This window comes from Moschus berezovskii, chromosome 12, assembly GCF_049115385.1.
Source record: "Moschus berezovskii isolate FMDL1 chromosome 12, NW_MosBer_1.0, whole genome shotgun sequence".
Classification (NCBI taxonomy): domain Eukaryota; kingdom Metazoa; phylum Chordata; class Mammalia; order Artiodactyla; family Moschidae; genus Moschus; species Moschus berezovskii.
In genome coordinates, this window is record NC_142471.1 from 8985576 (window position 1) to 8999624 (window position 14049).

Below are 14049 nucleotides of genomic sequence, written 5' to 3' on the forward strand. Positions count from 1 at the left end.
AGTTTCTATAAAGCCTGACAATGAGGTTGAACAGAAACTTTGGGAGTGATAACTGGGTTCAGCTCCCACCTCTAAAACATTCTAGTTGGTTATGTGAGTTTAGACAAGTTGCTTAACCTCTCTGAACCTCCGTTTGTCTGTCTCTAGGAGACACACTCGGAGAAGGCAATGGCAAGCCACTCCAGTACTCTTGCCTAGAAAATCCCATGGATGGAGGAGCCTGGTAGGCTGCAGTCTGTGGGGTCGCTAAGGGTCGGACACGACTGGGCGACTTCACTTTCACTTTTCACTTTCACACATTGGAGAAGGAAATGGCAACCCACTCCAGTGTTCTTGCCTGGAGAATCCCAGGGACGGGGGAGCCTGGTGGGCTTCCGTCTATGGGGTCACACAGAGTCGGACACGACTGAAGTGACTTAGCAGCAGCAGCAGGAAACACACTTATACCCACTTCAAACATTGTTCTAGGATTGCATAAGATTTCATACATAAAGGGCTTAGTATGGTCCTAGGACAAAAGAAATGTTCAATAAATAGCTGCTATTTTATTAATCGTCCTGACAATGAGGTTGAACAGAAACTTTGGGAGTGATAACTGGGTTCAGCTCCCACCTCTAAAACATTCTAGTTGGTTATGTGACTTTAGACAAGTTGCTTAACCTCTCTGAACCTCTGTTTGTCTGTCTCTAGGAAACACACTTATACCCACTTCAAACATTGTTCTAGGATTGCATAAGATTTCATACATAAAGGGCTTAGTATGGTCCTAGGACAAAAGAAATGTTCAATAAATAGCTGCTATTTTATTAATCGTCTTGATTTCTGGTAAACTAGTAAGGCATCACCGTAAGGTGACCTTGTAGTAACCTTGTAGTGTGTAGGTTTCCTGTCACTTTTAAAACAAGTTACCACAGATTTAGTCACTTAGCAACAAATTTATCATCTTACAGTTCTGGAGATCAGGAGTTCAATTAAGATCAGCAGGGCTACATTCTTTCTAGAGGCTTCCTCTAGGGGAAAATATGTTTCCTTGCCTTTTCATTGGAAGGACTGATGCTGAAGCTGAAGTTCCAGTCTTTGGCCACCTTTTTCGAAGAGCCAACTCACTGGAAAAGACCCTGATACTGGGAAAGACTGAGGGCAGGAGGAGAAGGGGGAGAGAGAGGACGAGATGGTTCGATGGTATCATTGACACAATGGACATGAGTGAGCAAACTCCAAGAAACAGTGAAGGACAGGGAAGCCTGGCATGCTGAAGCCCACAAGTCTCAAGGAGTCTGACACGACTGAGTGACTGAGCAACAACAAAGAGGCCACCTACATTCCTTAGCTCATATCCATGCATCACGCAGTCAGATTTCACTCCCTCTGCTTCTGTCGTCACGTGCTTTCTCTTTCTAACCCTAATTCTTTGCTTCTGTCTTGTAAAGGACCCTTGCAATTACTTTGGGCCCATCAGATAGTCCAAAATAATCTTCCCAACTCAAAATCCTTGACATAATCACATTCACAAAGTCCTTTTTGCCACATTGGGTAACATATTTAACAGGACCTGGGGATTAGGGTGTGAGCATCTTTGCTGCTGCTGCTAAGTCACTTCAGTCATGTCCGACTGTGTGCGACCCCATAGACAGCAGCCCACCAGGCCCCCCCTTCCCTGGGTTTCTCCAGGCAAGAACACTGGAGTGAGCATCTTTGAGGGAGCATTAATCAGCCTTCACATAGTGCTTTATAGCATATGAAGCACTTTCATAATCGGCTGGGCCTAGTACAAAATGAAAATGCAAGGTCCTGGCTCAAAAAAAATAGTAAGAATTTCAAGACAACAACAGCAGAACATTAACACACAGGTTACATGCTCAGAAGTCAACCCTGCTGTCCTTTTCTTGTTCAACACCTTTTTCCCCTGCCTCCAAACATGTCTAGTTCATCCCTGGCTTAAAAGCAAAAATACTTTCTACTTGATATGCTTGGAAGTTGTAACAGAGGTAGCGTGAATGCACTAATTCTCTTTGGTTGTAAGCCACAAAAATCATCTCTAGCTTAAAGAAAAAATTTTAATTTCAGCAAATTTTAAAAGTGTGGAATAGTTTTTAGTACGCAGGATGATTTTGCTCCTCATACCTCAGAAAAGGAAAGTCCGTCAGGACAGCGTTCAGGGACTCCAAGTAGAGTCTTTTCTAGGACACTGACATTGGATTGAGCAACTCTGGTCATTTTAGTTGTTGTCCCTCCTATCAAAATTCAGATTTTTTTCTAGAGTTTACCTTGGGGAGAGGGAGCAAGCTATTTGGTTGATAACTTCACATGCTATGTGGGATGAGCACAAGATGATAACACAGATGAAGAGTGAGCGTTACTGCCTTCAGTCATTAATGGAAGGAAAAAAAGATGCTGGTCAAACAAAACTGACAGCTGTCCCTTTCAAGAAGTCATGGATCTATTCAGGTACTCCCTTTGCACATACTTTTTATTTTCTTTAACTTCATCATGTATTCAAACATTCATTAAATTATCCCGGACATCCTGAGCTTAAAACACCAAAAAACACACCTCAGTACACTGTTAGCCCTGAAATAGTAACAAATTGCTTTCTGTCACCAAGAATCAGACAGGACTTAGTGACTGAATACCAACAATAACAACAAATGTCTTCTGTGCCTTCTGTACTTTCTGTAATTTTTTATCTATTAACACCATCTGGATTCAGGTCAGTTCAGTTCAGTTCAGTCACTCAGTCATGTCTGACTCTTTGCGACCCCATGAATCACAGCATGCCAGGCCTCCCTGTCCATCACCAACTCCGGGAGTTCACTCAAACTCATGTCCATTGAGTCGGTGATGCCATCCAGCCATCTCATTCTCTGTCGTCCCCTTCTCCTCCTGCCCTCAATCCCTCCAAGCATCAGAGTCTTTTCCAGTGAGTCAACTCGTCTTGACCCTAATTACCCAGAGCAAAAGTGAAGAACTGAAGAGCCTCTTGATGAAAGTGAAAGAGGAGAGTGGAAAAAGTTGGCTTAAAGCTCAACATTCAGAAAACTAAGATCATGGCATCCGGTCCCATCACTTCATGGCAAATAGATGGAGAAACAGTGGAAACAGTGGCTGACTTTGTTTTTTGGGGGCTCCGAGGTCACTGCAGATGGTGATTGCAGCCATGAAATTAAAAGACACTTACTCCTTGGAAGGAAAGTTATGACCAACCTAGACAGCATATTAAAAAGCAGAGTCATTACTTTGCCAACAAAGGTCCATCTAAAGGCTATGGTTTTTCCAGTAGTCATATATGGATGTGAGAGTTGAACTATGAAGAGGGCTGAGCACCGAAGAATTGATGCTTTTGAACTGTGGTGTTGGAGAAGACTCTTGAGAGTCCATTGGACTGCAAGGAGATCCAACCAGTCCATCCTAAATGAGATCAGTCCTGGGTGTTCATTGATGTTGAAGCTGAAACTTCAATACTTTGGCCACCTGATGTGAAGAGCTAACTCATTTGAAAAGACCCTGATGCTGGGAAACATTGAGGGCAGGAGAAGGGGACGACAGAGGATGAGATGATTGGATGGCATCACCAACTCAATGGACATGGGTTGGGTAGACTCCGGGAGTTGGTGATGAACAGGGAGGCCTGGCGTGCTGTGATTCATGGGGTCACAAAGAGTCGGACACGACTGAGCGACTGAACTGAACTGAAGGTGTAGAAAAATTGACTGCGTTTCTCAAATGAAAATATTTCCAGATCTATTCATCTGAGAAGTGTCAGTCAGTACAACTCTCTCATTGCAAATAATGGCAATTTACAATTGATTTGGCTGGGACAGATTATTGCAGGCAGTTAACCTGGAGGTACAATCTTCATGTAGATGGTGATCCTACTAGGGTCAGTCATGACTGTGTTTCCCATGGTTCTTCATGGAACCAAACAATCAGCCATGGATGACCTGAGTGTGCTTCAGCTTTTTGAGTGAATACTGTCAAAATGCGTGAAGTCAAGATTAATATTTATACTTGAAATGTTGTCGCATTTACACCATGCATATTTTTATATATGCATATATTTATATTGGGTTGACCAAACTGTTAGTTCAAGTTTTTCCATAACATCTTATGGGAAAACCCAAATGAAATTTTGGGCCAACCCAATATTTATTGCAGATTTCTCTTTGCTTTCAAATACATCTCTCTGGACCCTTTGTTTTCCCTCCCCTACTTTTCACTGCATATCTCACTTCTGCTCTGAGAGGATGACCGAATTTTCTCATCTCTGTAGTCAGGAGTAAGACATTCAAGCATTCATTCTGATACTTCATACCTAGCACATTCATTTAGCGCCAACAATCTGCTGCTCTGTATTAGCTGGTCCTGTGAATACATATATTATAGACATCTAGAGGGTAAAGCTGTAGAGGACTCGATCTTCTTATACTCTGTTCTCTTTAATGGCTATCTCAGTTCCTATGAACAGTAATTGATAAACATTTGTTGATTGGTTAATATCAGTTAGGATCTTAATTTATCTTGGAGGACATCTATCTGAGAACCAGTTCTGGGTGTGATACCCAGAATGTTTGCTATGGACAGATGGGAAGTGACTTCCTTAGACCAGAACATTTCTGGTGAAGGCATTAAGATGAAACCTGGAGCTTTTCTTTAAGGCAGTGAATTACACTTCTTTTATCAGAGGGTATTGGGGGACTAGCAAAAAAACAAAGACAACTGAAGGAGTAATTCTCAGAGGACTGGTTAAGACAATTACTGGAAATCTACTATGTCAAGAGTTCTGTTTTTTTCTCAAGAACTTTTTGAAATGTCCATAGCTAACAGTTGAAGCAAAGGCTTGAGAATTGTCTGGAGTAGATTACTCTAATGCTTAAGAGACTTTGTGAATTAACCAAATTGAACTAAGTATTTACATTTCAAAGATATCATCAAATTGTGCTTCTTTGATGACTTTTTTTTTTTTGGGCTTGGTTAACTTGTGACTTCTAATGAAGGAGGAGATTGTTGATGAATGTTTCTAAATAAAAGTCAAGGTAATGGGGTGGAAATTTAATAACACCAGTAATTTTCACTCCTAATAGCAAGCTGAATTGTGATTAATGAACCTGCTGAGTAATGACAATCTGCTGTGTTTAAAGAACTGTATTTGTAGATGGTAATGCTGTGTTAACAACTGGCCACAGCATTTTTTAAAGTGAATTTCTACCTGTAACTTAGCTATAAAGAGAATTTTTGCTTGATGATAGGACTTCTGAATTTTATTGAGGGCATTTCCTCCCCTTTTCAATTCACAATAGAGATGAAAAGTACTAAAAACAAAAGAACTTGGCTGCCCATGGCTTGTTATTGTTGGCTACCTGAAGCATTCATTGTTTTTCTTGAATATTTATTCAGCTGTGACACTTAAGTATTTTCACTTAACAGCTTTAAAGCTGATAAACTTGAGTCAGAATTATTTCCATTTCTAAAGGAGTTTACATAGTGATATACATAGTTTGGATAAAACTTTCTTTTATGTAACAAACATATTATGGTATTATGCTAGAAGTTCATATATTATGTGATCAGGGAAGCTCCTATTAAATGTAAATAGCTGGGAAAACTAGAGTCATAATTCTGCTGATTTCATCCCCCTGCTCTAATTTCTAGAATGCAAAAGACTATAATCACAAAGTCTTTTGTCACTTCCTGCACAGTCTGTCTTCTATCCACTCTTCTACTCCACAAAGGGTCCAGGGCACACGACCATGAAAGAATGTTTGCATAATGTAAAAATGAACACCCCAGGGAATAGAATAGGATACCAAGGTCACGGAGACAGTGGCTACAGACAGGGAATGGCAAAGATGGTTCCAGGTGGTCATTCAGTGCCTGCTAGAGGTGTTTCTATGTCGGCAGTGACTGAGTTCCTCCCTCCTGTTGATCTGTACCCCCTGAGTCCAGTCAAGCATATATTATATATGGAGTTCAGTCAGTGGCTTCATCTTTATGCTGCTGCCTCTCCAGTGGTCATATTCCCACTTCCTCTCGTCATCCCTCCTACCCTACTGTCTCCCTTCCATAACCCCTTCCCCCAGGAGAGTCTGGTTTTGATTTTCCAGTCTCAGTTGGGCAGGAATCTGAACTCCATCATTCTCACCCATTGGCCAACATCTTGACTCAGATTTAGATCCCATTTGGCCTTAACAGAATCACACACATGCTGGTTTCCGTTGTGTATTATTTCCTTTGTTCTATTTAGGAATGTTTCTGCTTATTTGTTTGCTTTCTTTGTCACGCCATGCATCGCATATGGGATCTTAGTTCCTCTACCAGGGATTGAACCTATGCCCTTGCTGTATGAACTTGGAGTCCTAACCACTGAACTGCCAGGGAACTCTTTGGTTTTTGTTTTTTAATGATGTATAGTTGATTTACAATATTTTATTGGTTTTGGGTATAAAACATAGTGATTCCATTTTTAAAACAAATTATACTCCACTTGTACTGCAAGGAGATCCAACCAGTCCATTCTAAAGGAGATCAATCCTGGGTGCTCATTGGAAGGACTGATGCTAAAGCTGAAACTGCAATACTTTGGCCACCTCATGCGACGAGTTGACTCACTGGAAAAGACTCTGATGCTGGGAAAGGTTGGAGGCGGGAGGAGAAGGGGACGACCGAGAATGAGATGGCTGGATGGCATCACCGACTCTGTGGACATGGGTTTGAGTGAGCTCCGGGAGTTGGTGATGGACAGGGAGGCCTGGCGTGCTGTGATTCATGGGGTCGCGGAGAGTCGGACACGACTGAGCGACTGAACTGAACTGAACTGAAAGTTATTATAAGACATTGGCTATATCCCCTGTGCTGTACAATATATCCTTGTAGCTTGTTTATTTTTTATATTCTCTCATATATACACATTCAAGTATTCCCTTCCACTTGAGCAAGACAACCAGCAAGACGACCACTTGAGCAAGATGACCAACATTTAGAATGTTACATAAAAATTTCTGTTCTCCCCCTGCACAGTGCTGCCCTGCCAGCTCCAGTTCCCAGCCTGAGGCCCAGTCCCCTTTGCCCATATTCACCACTCCTTGCAGAAACAGAAACGCTGCCAGCATGTCCAACAAGCTGCTTTACAAAGCCACTGGCTGCCTGGGGACGCAAAACCCTGGACCTCGCAGAGAATGAGATGCGAGGCCTGATGCTCATGCAGGAGATGTACTCTGCCTCCAAGTCACTGAAGGGCGCCATGTTGCTGTCTGCCTGCACGTGACCATGGAGACAGCTATCCTCAGTGGGACACATGTTGGCCTGGGTGGTGAGGAGCAGTGGTCCAGCTGCAACATCTTCTCCACCCAGGACCACGCAACAGCTGCTGTTGCCAAGGCTGGCATTCCATGCCCGGAAGAGTGACATGGATGAGGAGTATCTGTGGTGCATCCAGCAGACACTGTGCTTCAGGGAGAAGACGTGCCCTTCAACGTGATGCTAAACAATGGTGCTGACCTCACCAACCACATCCACACCAAGTACCTGCAGCGCCAGTCTGACATCTGAGGCATCTCTGAAGAGACCACACGGGGGTCCACAACCTGTATAAAAGGATGGTCAATGGGATCCTGAAGGTGCCTGTTGTCAATGTCAATGACTCCTGACGTGATGAATGCGGACAAGATGGTGGTGGTAGTGGGCTGTGTCAACAAGGGCAAGGGCTGTGCTCAGGCCCTAAGGGATTTCAGAGCCCAATTCATCATAAGGGATATGGACTCCATCAGTGAGTTTTAGGCTGCCATGGAGGGGTGTGAGGTGACCACCATGGATAAGACCCATCAGGAGGGCAGCATTTTGTCACCACAGTGGGCTGTACCAACATCGTCCATCAACCCACACTTTGAACAGATGAAAGATGATGCCACTGTGTGTAAATCAGACACTTTAACATGGAGATTGATATCAAATGCCTGAATGAGAATGCTGTGGAGAAGGCAAACATCAAGCCCCACGTGGACTTATTGAAGAATGGGCACCAATCATCGGGCTGGCCAAGGGCCAGCTGGTCTACCAGGGCTACACCATGGGCTACCCCAGCTTCATGATGTGTGACTCCTTTACTAACCAGATGCTGGTGAAGATTGAGCTGTGGACCCACCCAGATAAGCACCCTGTGGAGGTCTACTTCCTGCCCAAGAACCTGGATAAAGCAGTGGCTGAAGCCCCCCTGGGCAAGCTGAATGTGAAGCTGACCAAGCTGACTGAGAAGCAGGCCCAGTACCTGGGTGTGTCCCATGATGGCCCCTTCCAGCCTGACCACTAAGAATCAAGCCTGCCCTTTGCCTGCCAGTTGCTGTCCTTACCTGGGTCCCACCTCTCCTGCAAGCATGCTCAGTCCCATCTGACTCCTTGCGACCCTATGGACTGTAGCCCTCCAGACTCCTCTGTCCATAGGATTTTCCAGGCAAGAATACTGGAGTGGGTGACCATTTCCTCTTCCAAGGGATCTTCCTGACCCAGGGGTGGAATCCACATCTCTGGCATCTCCTGCATTGGCAGGCGGAGTCTTTACCACTGAACCACCTGGGAAGCCCCCAGCTCTCCTCCCCAAGAGCAAAAATGCCACCACCTTTGAAATTGGTTTGATAATGTCCCCCGTCGACTCCCTGCGGCTGGTCACTCAGTCTTTGGCCTCTGCTGCATGCCTCATGCTGTCCCAAGTGGGGCAGGGGAAATTGAAAAGTCCCCCCTCAAGCCCTGGTCATGATGGAGGTACACAGGAGTCACCCGCAGGGAAATAGTCTCGAGCTCAGGAGTGTTTGAACTGCTTGCTCAATCGGTCCTTCCTTAGGCTGAGTCGGCAGTGATAGGCACAAAGCCCATGCACTTTACCATCCAGGCCCTTGCTTGGCCTGTGGGCTTCATATCCACGTTCTTGATGACAAGTTCATTGGTTCCTCAGCCCATGACAGGGAAGAAGGGGATTTGTCAAAGGGTGGGGAGGAACTGTTGGAATTTGAGGCTCCTGAGAGCCTGGCTTAGTGCTGGCATTCTCTTGAACGTCAGAGCAAAGAGACTGGTACTTTCAGTCCCTATTTTACAGGGGTTGGAATATACTGTTAAGCGAGAGAGGACAAGAAGAGTGACAGCCAGAGGTTCAGAGGAGCCAGAGAAACTTAAAAGCACATTGTAACTTGATAATTCCCATCACAATTCTGGGTCAAAAAGAGATTCATTTGGTTTATAATGATAAAATTGAGCAAGAAAATGGGTTAATAAAACTTTTGGTGCCTAAAAAAAAAAAAAGACTTCCTGGTGGTTCAGTAGTTGGAGTCCACTTGCCAGTGCAGGGGATGAGTTCCATCCCTGCTTCTGAAAGATTTCACATGCTGTGGGGCAGCTGGGCAACTAAGCACGGGCTCTGCAACAAGAGAAGCCACCACAATGAGAAGCCCAAGCACTGCAACTAGAGAGTGGTTCCCGCTCGCCGCAACTAGAGAAAGCCCAGGCACAGCAACAAAAACCCAACGCAGACAAAAAATTTTAAAAAAATTTTGTTTTTCTTTTTTAATTAAACAAAAAACTCCATGCACTTTTCTGGGAAAAAGATGAGCTTAACACATACTCTACAAGGCACTCTAAGTGCCCCTCACCCAATACCTCTTAGGATTGGAATCCCAGTAGAATTCTTATTGTTTGTGACAATTGTCTTAGACACCCATGGAAGCAGGATGAGCCACCATACTAAACTGTATTCCAGGGATTCTCCCAGCCCCCAAGAATGAATCAGGTCATTTATGCCTCTCTTTTCTTCCATGACTCCAGAGGTTCACTTTCCATCATGCTGTACAATAAAATCAACTGGCTATTTCTTAGAAAATACTACCTATTTTCACTAGTCTGAAGTTGCCAAACCACCAGAAGACCCAGAGAAAATATCCAGTTATCCCAGAGATTACTTTGCAATTACTTGAAAGAATCTTTCTGCCCAATTTTCAGGTTCTGCCTTAAAAAAAATGTCTGAAAATCTAATACTCCTCATCTATGGTGCTTTTCTCAGACATCCCTAAGTCTGTCATACAACTAGAGTGATTCTTCACTGTACAAATAATTTAACAAAGAAGTAAATGCCTTCACTATAGTTTTTAATTGCCATTGGTAACAGTTTATTTAAAATTATTCCAAGTTTTCTAATAACAAAAGAACATTTTGGAAATGAGTATTTGTGCTTCTTCAAAACCTGGTGTTTCTACCTGAAGGCTTTGTGAAATCACTTTTTGATAGACTATATTTTTAGAATTGTTTTAGGTTTACAACAAAGCTGAGCAGAAAATACCCCTTATGTTATACCCCTGCCCCCGCAAGGACAGCCTCCCTTTCTGTCAACATCCCCCAACACAGAGGTACCTGTGTTACAATCAATGAACCAATACGGACACATTATTATTGCCCAAAGTCCATAGTTTATATTAGGGTTCACTCTTTGTGTTCTACATATGGAATGTAGTTTTGATATGTGTACGTTGACATCATTAGTGTATTGTACAGAAGTGTTCTGGGGCTTCCCTGGTGGCTCAGCGGTAAAGAATCTGCCTGCAATGCAGGAGACGTGGGTTCAATCCCTGGGTCAGGAGGATCCCTTGGAGGAGGGCATGGCAACCCACCCCAGTATTCTTGCCTGGAGAATGCCATGGACAGAGGAGCCTGGTGGGCTACAGTCCATGGGATCTCAGAGAGTTGGACACAGCTGAGGTAACTGAGCACGCACACCCAGAAGAGTCCCATTGCTCTTAAAATTCTCTGTGCTCCACCTATTCATCCCTCTCTCCCCAGTGAAATAATTTTTTAGTAAACTTACTATCCTGAGGTTTATATAAAAAATGGAAAACATTACTTCAGCTGGAATTAATGCTAACCACATCGATTAAAGCAAAATTAAAACATCAGCTTCATTACCCTGAAATGATTTCACCCTGTCTGTATTATGTGTATTTAAGAGGAAAAAGGATGCATAGTTTTGTCCAGTTATTATATCAAACAAGGATTACGAACTAAATCTTCTGACCAAAATGATGAACCAGGAAGGGGAGATTTTAAATCTTGCAGCAAACCAGGTAGCTTGAGCTAAATCAAAGACAAGAAAGCTGTCAGCCATGCTGTCAAGTTTAGGGAAGAAAATTCAGACACAGGATAGTTTGGGGAGAGCAGCCTATGGCTCAGACTTCCCACATCACCCTCTGCCCTCAACTATGAAATGACTAGTGCTTCAGACCAGAATTAGCTTGGGACTCTCAGCATCTCAGCCTGCTGTACAAGGTTCTTATGCCTGCGTTTCCACCTGCATCTCTCCATTTGCATCTATATAAAACCAGAATTCTGATTTATTATCCTTTGTGTAGCAACTGAAAAATCTCTTGAGTGTCCTGAAAACTTTCATACAATTTATCATCATCTTAAACAGAAACCTCCAGATGTGTCCTTGTATGTTAATTTCTATGATGTAGAGGAGTAAAGTAGTCACTTTCCTGGCATTAGAGCTAAGGAAAGTGTGGACACACTTAGCAGAGATGTTACAGGGGAGTTGACGCATCAAATGAATGATTGGGCCAGGTGATCAGTAAGAGGTTTTCAATCCTGACTTTAGTGACTTCACCGAAAAAACAGAGAGCTATGCCAAGCTTTTTATCAACCAACCAACAAAAAGTCTTCTTCTAACATATTTTAAGCATTCTAGAATGATCCCTTCCCATTTTCAGTATGAGCATCAGTATCAACAACTCAGTAAATGACCCATTATCTCATGTTCCTACCTTTAATCATTTGAACTGGAAAGTAGTTATAAATTGAAAATTAACTGAATGGAGCAGTCAGCAGCTGTATTTTACCAGTTTTTGAAATGGACTAGACTACCTATAATCAAGCTCAGGAAACAAGAATGTAGGCTACTTGGAGAAAAAAAAGATAGAAAAACTTTGTGACTCAAAGATCCAAACTAAAAAATAGCTGGTGTTTAGATGAAGGGAGCTAATTATTGTGCGGTTATTTTAGTAGAGTTGATTATTAAGGAAACACTTTAAAACAACCAGAGAGGCATATCCAGGAAGAACAATTTGGGAGGAAGGTCACCAGACTGTCTTGGAATATTACTATAACATTCCCCCCAGCGTTGACGGCAACAGCATTAGCAACATGTACACTTTTCAAATTTTAAAGATAATCTTCCTGGGACTTCCCTGGTGGTCCAGTGGTATAGACTTCACTTTCCAATGAGGAAGGGGGGGTGCCGTGTATGCTCAATCCCTGGTCGGGCAGCTAAGATCACACATGCTTCTCCAGCAAAAATGCTAAAACATAAAACAGAAGCAGGGTTGTAACAAATTCAGTGAAGACTTTAAAAATGGTCTATATATATATATATACAAAAAAAATTAAAAAAAAAAAAAGATAATCTGGTCATCCCAAAGTGAGTATGTCAGCCATCACTGCCATTATGTACAAGTACGTTAACCAAAAGCTTTATTTCATTTGTAAAAAGTGTGTAGAAACCAAAGGATAGTCATGTCTCCTGCCACATCTACCCAGCCTGCATCTGCCTTTCTTCATTGCCCACCCCTCCTCTTACACACTGGTCCTATTCCTTTTGTCAATTTAAAAGCATTGCTCTAAAAATTCTCTCTTCTCTTTTCTGTGTGTCAACTTGCCACTCTATAGACTTATTCATCAATATATAAAGACGTGTTGTCAGGGACTACCTTGGTCGTCCAGCTTCCACTGCAGAGGTCATGGGTTTGATCCCTGGTCAGGGAACTAAGACCCCACATGCTAAGAGGTACAGCAGAAAAAAAGCAAACCAAAAACCCCAGAACAAAGTATCATAATTGCACCATCCTTTTTTTTTAACACCCATCCTTTAAGAACCCTTTCTTGATGCTGTTTCTGCCATGCTTTCTTTTACAGAACACTCCATGAACTAAGTCTCTACATTCGCCTGTGTCCAATTCCGCTCATCCTGCTTCCTCATCGACCGAACCCGTTGAGTTTTTGCCCTCACTCTGCCACCAACTGCTCTTACCAGAGCCCGCCGCAGGCCTCCAGACTGCTGTATCCAGAGGCCACGGCGCAGTTCTCATGCAGCGTTTGGCCCAGTTGATCACTCTCCCCTGGAAACACGTGCTTCACTTCCAGAATACCACACTGCCGGGTTTTGTCCCCTGCCTCCTTTGCTGGTTCTTCCTCATCTCCGTGACCTCTGAACATGCTCTGTTATTTATTTTCATTTCCTTGGAGGTTTCCTCCAGTCACTTTGTTTTTTTAATAAATTTATTTTTTTAATTTTTAAAAAATATTTATTTATTTGGCTGTTCTGTGTCTCAATCACAGCATGCAGGATCATTCATCTTCTGGACAGCATGGAATCTTGAACCTTCAGAACCTTGCGGAAACTTGATTGGCTTCAGTTCAGTTCAGTCACTCAGTCGTGTCTGACTCTCTTGTCCTATATAGAACACCAACTCCCAGCTCCCTGGTTAGACTTTTTAAAATTAATTAACTTTTTATTTATTTGGCTGCACCGGGTCTTAATTGCAGCACATAGGATCTTTAGTAGTGGCATGCAGGATCTAGTTCCCTGACCAGGGATTGGACCTGGACCCTTTGCATTGGGAGCAAGGAATCTTAGCCACTGAATCACCAGGGAAGTCTCTCCTCTGGTCACTTTAAATGCCATCATATGACAGTGACTTCCAAATTTCGATCTCCAGCCCAGACCTCTGCATTCAGCTCCAGACTCTCAGTCCCCTGCCTACTCAGCACATTTGCTTTGATGTCTGACAAGCATGCCTGCTCTAGGGTGCTCCTCTTGCCATCGTCCTCATCTTAGTAAATGGCAACTCCTTTCTTCCTGTTACTCAGGTCAAAATCCTTGGTGTTTTATTGTCTTCCCTTTCTCTCTCACCCCAATCTGATCCAACAAGTAACTCTTCCTGGCTGTCTCTTCAAAATACATCCAGAATTCGATCACTTGGTACCATTTCTGCTACTACCACTCAAGTTCAAGTCACCATCATTTCT

General features: G+C 43.1%; 1 pseudogene; it reads left to right on the forward strand.

The window, feature by feature from the left end:
* Positions 1–7104: 7104 nt before the first annotated feature.
* LOC129555098 (adenosylhomocysteinase pseudogene) lies at positions 7105–8302 on the forward strand (annotated as a pseudogene).
* The last annotated feature ends 5747 nt before the right edge of the window (positions 8303–14049 follow it).